Source organism: Ursus maritimus (genome assembly GCF_017311325.1).
Source record: "Ursus maritimus isolate PB19 chromosome X unlocalized genomic scaffold, ASM1731132v1 scaffold_X1, whole genome shotgun sequence".
NCBI classification, from domain to species: domain Eukaryota; kingdom Metazoa; phylum Chordata; class Mammalia; order Carnivora; family Ursidae; genus Ursus; species Ursus maritimus.
The window spans coordinates 78450871-78458141 of NW_024423319.1; positions in this window are offsets into that span (position 1 = coordinate 78450871).

The window sequence follows — 7271 nt, forward strand, 5'->3', positions numbered from 1 at the left end:
TGTCTTCAACTAGAATGTCAGCTCCACAAGGACAGGGATTGTGTCTATTTTGTTTACTGCTGTACCCCTCTCCTAGAGCAGTTAGATATTCAGTAAACATCTGCTGACTGAATGAATGACCTAGTCATTGCTGGTTCAAGCTCCTTACCTCCTATAATCCAAGGCCTGTGAACCTCAGCTATGTGGATCCAGAAACCTGACTTTGAAGGAACACACAAAGCTGATCCAACTCAGAGCTGGGTGACACAAGCAAACAGTATACTCAATTACTCCACAAAACACATGCCATTTAATTAATTTATGGAGTGGCTGCCTGATTCAGCAGAGAACCAGTGCCAAGAGAGATTAAGAGTCTTGAGTGATACTTGCCTGATGAAACAAAATGAAACAGACAGTACCTCCTAGTGATTGGTATATTCCTGTCTCTGATCCTGCATCTCTGTTAAGGTTGTTGGTTGTGAACAATAGAATCATGTCTGTGCTTGTAGAATTCATGCTCTCCAGGAGGACCAGGCTGAGAAGGGGGACAGGGACTGCAGGAATGCTAAGCGAAATGAACAACTTCACACTCTTCCTTCCATCCTTGTACCCTTTGCTCATGATTCAAAGGTAGCATCAGGTTGGCTAAGCTTAGTTTATAAGCCTACTCCCCTCAACACATTAGGGAGAAAAGAGGCAATATATTATTTCACAAAACAAGAAGTCCTAAAATGACTGGGGTAGACCTCTGGGTTGGTTAATTCAGTACCTCAAGGACCCAGTCCTTTCTACCTCACCATTATGCGAAACTCAGTGCATTGATTTTGTTCTTAGAGGCTACCTTGCCTTGCTGGCTGCTGAGTCCCTGCAGCACTTCCGTACAGGACAATATTAAAAGACAAACCAAGGAATGGTTGCTTCTTCATGTGTTTCCTTTTCAGATCAAGGAAACCTTTCCTATAAAACCACCCCATAGAGGACCTCCATTTCTGTCCCATGAGTCAGGACAGTGTCACATTCTCCTTCTTTAACCATTTTCTGGGAAGAGGAATGGGAACCCTATGATTGGCTTAAACCAACTGTTTTCAAAGTTCTTGGCTTCAGGACATCTGTATACACTTAAAAATTATTGAGGACCTCAAAAAGCTTTTGTGTATATGAGCAATAGTTGACAACTTTTATAATATTAAAAATTCAGACTGAGAAATTTAAAAAATATGGTTGCAAAACAAAACAACAAAATGTACTAACTTCTTCTGTGTTTCCATGTAGATGCAAGAAAACTTTGGGATTTATAAAAGTAATGAGGGGTGCCTGGCTGGTTCAGTGGGAAGAGTATGTGACTCTTGAGCTCGGGGTTGTAAGTTTGAGCCCCACTGGGTGTAGAGATTACTTTAAAAAAAACTTTAAAAGAGAAAAAGAGCATATACTAAAAAAAATTTAAAAATAAAAGTAGTGGTGTATTGGATGATAATGAGGTTGCAGAGATTATAGTTAGTAACAGCACAGTAGAAGTACTGAGAGTAAACTGAGTTAATCTGTAAAAACACATATATTTATGTTAAACCTTAGAAAATTCTAGAAAATACAAGAATACACAAAGACACATTCTATTCACTGTCAGAGTGATGACATCATGATATGTCATGTAACCTCTAGAAAACTCCATCATATACTTGTAAAGTAATGAGAATGAAAAAGGAAAAGAACATAATGAAAAGGGTTTTGACCTTGCAGTATGAAAAAGTCTTGGGGATCCCTAGGAGTCCCATAGTACACCTTCAGAACCATTGGCTTAAATCAATCAGGACTTAGTCCTGAGTCACACAGGGTAAGAGTGGGCCCATGGAACCAAAGCAGAGCCCTGACAGCCTGGAAGAGGGAGCTAACTGACAGAGCCTGCTACAGTTGGTCAGAGAGAATTCCCCAAAGACAACAAAGGAAGGGGAAAAAGTGTGTCTGGGCAACCACAAATCAACATGCAATATCCCCACTCTCTCTCCTCCGGACAGGACTACTGTCCATTGGACGCACTTTTCCAATTTCAGCATCTTTCCTTTTCAGGGCTGGGCGTGGTTGTCCGTGGAACCATTTTTCCTTCAGATGTGTTCATAGCCCTGATGAATTTGTGTAGGCACTTGGCTGCCTCCCATTATGTATTGCTTTCATTAGATCCGTGTTTGCTAAACAGCAGCTGCTGGAGAAGAATCTTAGAATGTTTGCCAAGATCAAGCACCACCTTGGCTATTACTTATCTAATCTTCATCTTTAATTCAACTCAATTTATTTCAAAAAGAACATCTTATTCACTATCCACACCATTGATTGAAAATCTCTTTAAGCTTCTCCAAGGAGTCACAGGAAAAATGATCCACTAGACTATTGATTCTTCCCTAGAATTACATTTGTGTGTGGGTTAAATTAGTTTTAAAAGCCTTTTCTGGTTTTATTGTCTTATCAGATGCTGTGGTTCGGGCAAACCTAGCATTTCAATGATGTGGTTTCTTAGAAGAGTTGTTTTTTTTTTTCCTAGAAAGTCAAACCAACTCTGACCATCATTAATTGTATCAGAGGCAACACAAAAGGAGAGTTTTAAATTCCTTATTTGTTTCAGCCCCCCCCCAAATGAATGGCAAAAAAGAAGACTACAAGTGTAAACAACACCCCCTTTTTCCTGCTTCTCCTCCCCCTCTGCAACCTCCTGAGGGTCAGCCTTATTCAGCCCTGGGAGGTGGGAGGCCCCAGTGGCTTTGAACAGCTGCAGAAACTCCAGAGTCTTGGAAGTTGCTCATCATTAAACCTAGGAGGAGGGAGGAGTGTAGAGAGGGGGTTGGGTGGTCACAAGAAAGATTGCTAAGGGGTGGGTGGAGCATTAGACTGACCCAAAGGCCAACCCATTGAAGGGAAGGAAAAGAGAGAGACAAAGAAACAGAAAAGCAGAAATTTGAATCACAGAGAAGAGAAAGGGCAACACATAGGGGGGCCAAGAAGGAGAAAAAGTCAGAGAAAGACTAAGGGAAGTACAGACAGAAATAGAGGAAGACAAGAAAGGGTAAAGAAAAGTAGTGGGAACTAGCTTCTCTAACCTCCCTGACAGAATGATCACCACTTTATTTATTTATTTATTTATTTATTTATTTATTTATTTATTTATTTATTTATTTGACAGAGATAGACACAGCCAGCGAGAGAGGGAACACAAGCAGGGGGAGTGGGAGAGGAAGAAGCAGGCTCATAGCAGAGGAGCCTGATGTGGGGCTCCATCCCATAACGCCAGGATCACGCCCTGAGCTGAAGGCAGACGCCTAACGACTGCGCCACCCAGACGCCCCGATCACCATTTTCTGAATACCACTCCACTCAACTTTCTTAGGGTAATCTCATTTCTCCCACATCCAAGTCCTTGGCAGGGCTTGCAGGGCACCTAGCTGTCACCTCTCTGTTCAAATCTGGTGGACTTTAGGGATCCAATGCAAGTCCTGGAACAAGGGCAGACATACCTAGAACTGAGATTCAGGAAAACTGGAGACCAAAGGTGAGGTGAACTAGCTGGAAGGCTTTTTCAGAAGTTCTGGCAAAGGATGAGAACTGCACTAGTGGGACACTGAGGAGGGAAAGAAGGGCTGCAATATCATGAAGTCACCAGTTACCTCACAGCCAGCAAAGAGCTTCCTTCACATCCAGGCTTTCATTTTATCTGCTCCATCAGTTCTGTCTTTACAGGGAATATTATATCCATTGTACAAATGAGGAAACTGAGTCTCAGAAAGTGAAAGAGATTTGTCTAAGATCTCTTGGTGCGTCTGTGGAGGAACTAGGACTAGAGCCTAGGTTTTCTGAGCACCTATTAAGTACCAGGCCCAGTCTTGCTACTTTGAACATATATTTGATCCTCACAACAACCTTATAACATTAAGGAGGGATTAATATCCTCATTTCTCACAATTTACACAAATGTACAATTGCTCCTGGACTCCTTGGGTAGAGCAGCCTATTGGCTGTTATTTTTTCTTGGGGTCAAAGCTTCCTAGGGCCTACAGCTTCTTTCCATGGGAAGAGAAACCCCCCATAACCACCCCTACCACTCCCTTGGGGTAGTTGTTCAGGGCTGGAATGAGTCTGAACCTACATATTTGGTAGACCTTAAAGCTGCTCTTAGAAAAGCAGTAATACTCCATTCTTCCAAGGGCTGGGGCTGGGACCCAGGGCTAAGGATTTCCTCAGCATATTCCTTGTGCATTTTCCTCCCTTTACCCTGCTTCCACCCTCATCTAAGCCATCACCATCTCCTACAGGATTACTGCAATGACTTCCTACTAGTCTCTTTGATGAGGACTGTAGACAGTAGTTGTGCAGTTCGTGCACTGCACAAGGGCATCTGGTTGAGGGGCCCAGTAGGGACTGAAATCCAGCCTGTATTTTGGTGCTAAGTCATGCATGCTGGTATGGGGCTCATCTGCAGGAAGAAGGGGCATATTTCTCTTTAGACAAAGGCCTTCTTTCCCAAGCCAAGTGCCATAAGGCTATGTCCACCTGGAGATGGCACCTTTTATAAAGTTACACATTGATAGGCAAATAGCACCTAAACAGCAACCTTTTTCTTGCTTTCACCCTTGCCTCCTTCAACCTGTTCTCACAGCAACAAAGGGGTCCTGTGAAAACTTAAGTCAATCACATCCCTCCTTTGTTCACAATCCTCCTGGTGCTTCTACCTCACTCTGAGTCAAAATCAAAGTCCTTACAGTGGCCTATAAGACCCTATGTGATCTCACCTCCCAATACCTCTATAATTTTAACTCTCCCTTCTCTCTCCCTCATCACTCTATCGCAGCCACACTGGACTTCTCACTGTTTTTTAAACATACCAAGCCCATCTCATTTCAGGATCTCTGTACTTGCTTTTCTTTCTGCCTGGATTCCTTTTCTTCCAGATATCCACATCACTGACTCCTCATCACAGACAATATACCCTCAGTTCTACAAGATCCAAATTAGTACCCGGAGCACATGTTTCTTTGATTATTGATCCTGAGGAATGGGAGGAAAAAAAGGTTTGTGACAGGGGTGCTTGCTGGCTCAGTTGGAAGAGCATGCAAGTCTTGATCTCAGGGTCATGAGTTTGAGCCCCTGTTGGATATAGAGATTACTAAAAATAAATAAATAAACTATTTTTTGAAAAAAGGTTTGTGACATCACTGGAATTGCAGCGAATGCTCTCACTTTCAAAGTTTCCTCCATCATTGCATTACTCACTCAGGATTCAGTCTTAAAAGAGAGCCAAATTTGGGTCAAGTGCCCACATGGTGTCTATACCAGGCGGAAGTAAAAAAAGGATCTGGCCCCATTGGCTTTTGTAACGGGAGCCAGTAGTGGGGAGCAGGTGTTGGGAATTCCCCTCCTGCCAAGACTACACACAGTGGAAAGTATGAAACTAGATAGCCCAAAAACAACAACTGTCATGTTTTTAGGCAATGAAGTAGGAGGCTCAGTCTAAAGTAATTGCTGGACAATTGCCATGAGGAAGTAGAAGGAGGTGGTGAGGTCCTTAAAGGTACTGACTACTATGGCCATCTTGGCAGGAAATGTAAAGCCATGCCAGGGAAAGTGTCAAAGCTGGTTAAAGAAGCAAGAGGCCTAGAGAGTCCTCCTGCCACCAAGTTGAAGATGAATCTTTTCTGGGGAGTTTTTCTTCTCTTTAAAAAAAAAATTTAAAGTCCTTTAAAATTGTTTTAAATCCTGGCTTTCTGGGGCCCAGAATGAGATTGATTTGCTCAATCATGTGGCAGATAGATCCTAGGATGAGCCCCAAAGATTCCCACCTCCTGATGTTCATGCATTTAGACAGACAGAACTTGTAACTTGCTTCTAACCAATAGAACATGGCAAAGGGGATGGGTTGGTCACTCCCATCATAGCATTATGTTACACAGGACTCCACCTAAGAAGACTGGAGTCAGAGAGACTCTTCCTTGCTGGTTCTGAAGAAGCTAGTACCTGTAGCACAGCCTGGTGAGATTCTGATAGAGAACTCAGCTTAACTATGCAGAGACTCTCGACCCACAGAAACTGGGAGATAATAAATGTTATGTGTTGTTTTAAGCCACCAGATTTATGGTAATTTGTTACACAACAGTAGAAAACCAATACAATCATACTCCCCAGTTAGTGACCACATCATCAATCCAGACATGGTACCACATGGAGATAATAATAGCATCTTCCTCATAAGGTTGTTATAAGGATACCTGAGTTTAATTTTATAAAGGGCTTAGAACAGTTCTAAGTACATATATATGTTTTTAGGGTTTTTGTTTGTTTTTTAAAGTGGGAGTGTGGTCTTAATTTTAATTTTATAAAGGTTTTAGGACAGTTCTGGCACATATATGAGTGTTTTTAGGGTTTTTGTTTTTCTTAACTTTTTAATTTTACTTTATTTATTTATTTGTCAGAGAGAGAGTAGAGCACAAGGAGGGGGAGCGGCAGGCAGAGGGAGAAGCAGGCGGAGAGAGAAGCAGGCTTCCGCTGAGCAAGGACCCCGATGTGGGACTCGATGTAGGACTCCATCTGAGGACCCTGGGATCATGACCTGAGCCAAAGGCAGATGCTTAGCTGACTGAGCCACCCAGGCATCCCGGTTTTTGTTTGTTTTTTAAAAGGAGGGTGTGTGGTCCCATCTTCACCCCAATAGCTTCCACATATGCATTATTGAGACTTGCTTCTGTTGTCAATTTTACCATCTCTGCAGATCTCACTGGTTTCTGGACCATTCCTTACCCTATTTGGTATCACAGAGCATCTTATGTTGTGGGCTTAGAAGACAGTATATCTAATTTAGCTGCTTTGGCAAGATCTCTTCATTTTTCATTCTTTTTTTTTTCATTTTTAATTGTGGTAAAATACACATTACATAAAATCTACCATTTTAACCATTTTAAAGTGCACAGTTCAGTGACATTATGCACAATCATCACCAGTATCTATTTCCAGAACATTTTCATTACCCCAAACAGAAGCCCCATGTCCATTAATCTGTCACTCCCTATCCCCCCATCCCTAACTGCTGAAACCACAAATATGTTTCTGTTTCTATGAATTCACCTATTCTGAGCATTTCATACTAATGGAATTGTTGTCAAAACCAATTTCTGTGCTCTGGAGCCAACATATAACAAAAAGACAGAATTTGGGGATAAAGAGGAACAATAGTTTATTACTTTGTCAGGCAAAGGAGGCTGCAGGAGTCCAATGTCTTCAAAACTGCAGACCTACCAGGGGTAGAAGGCTGAGGGGTT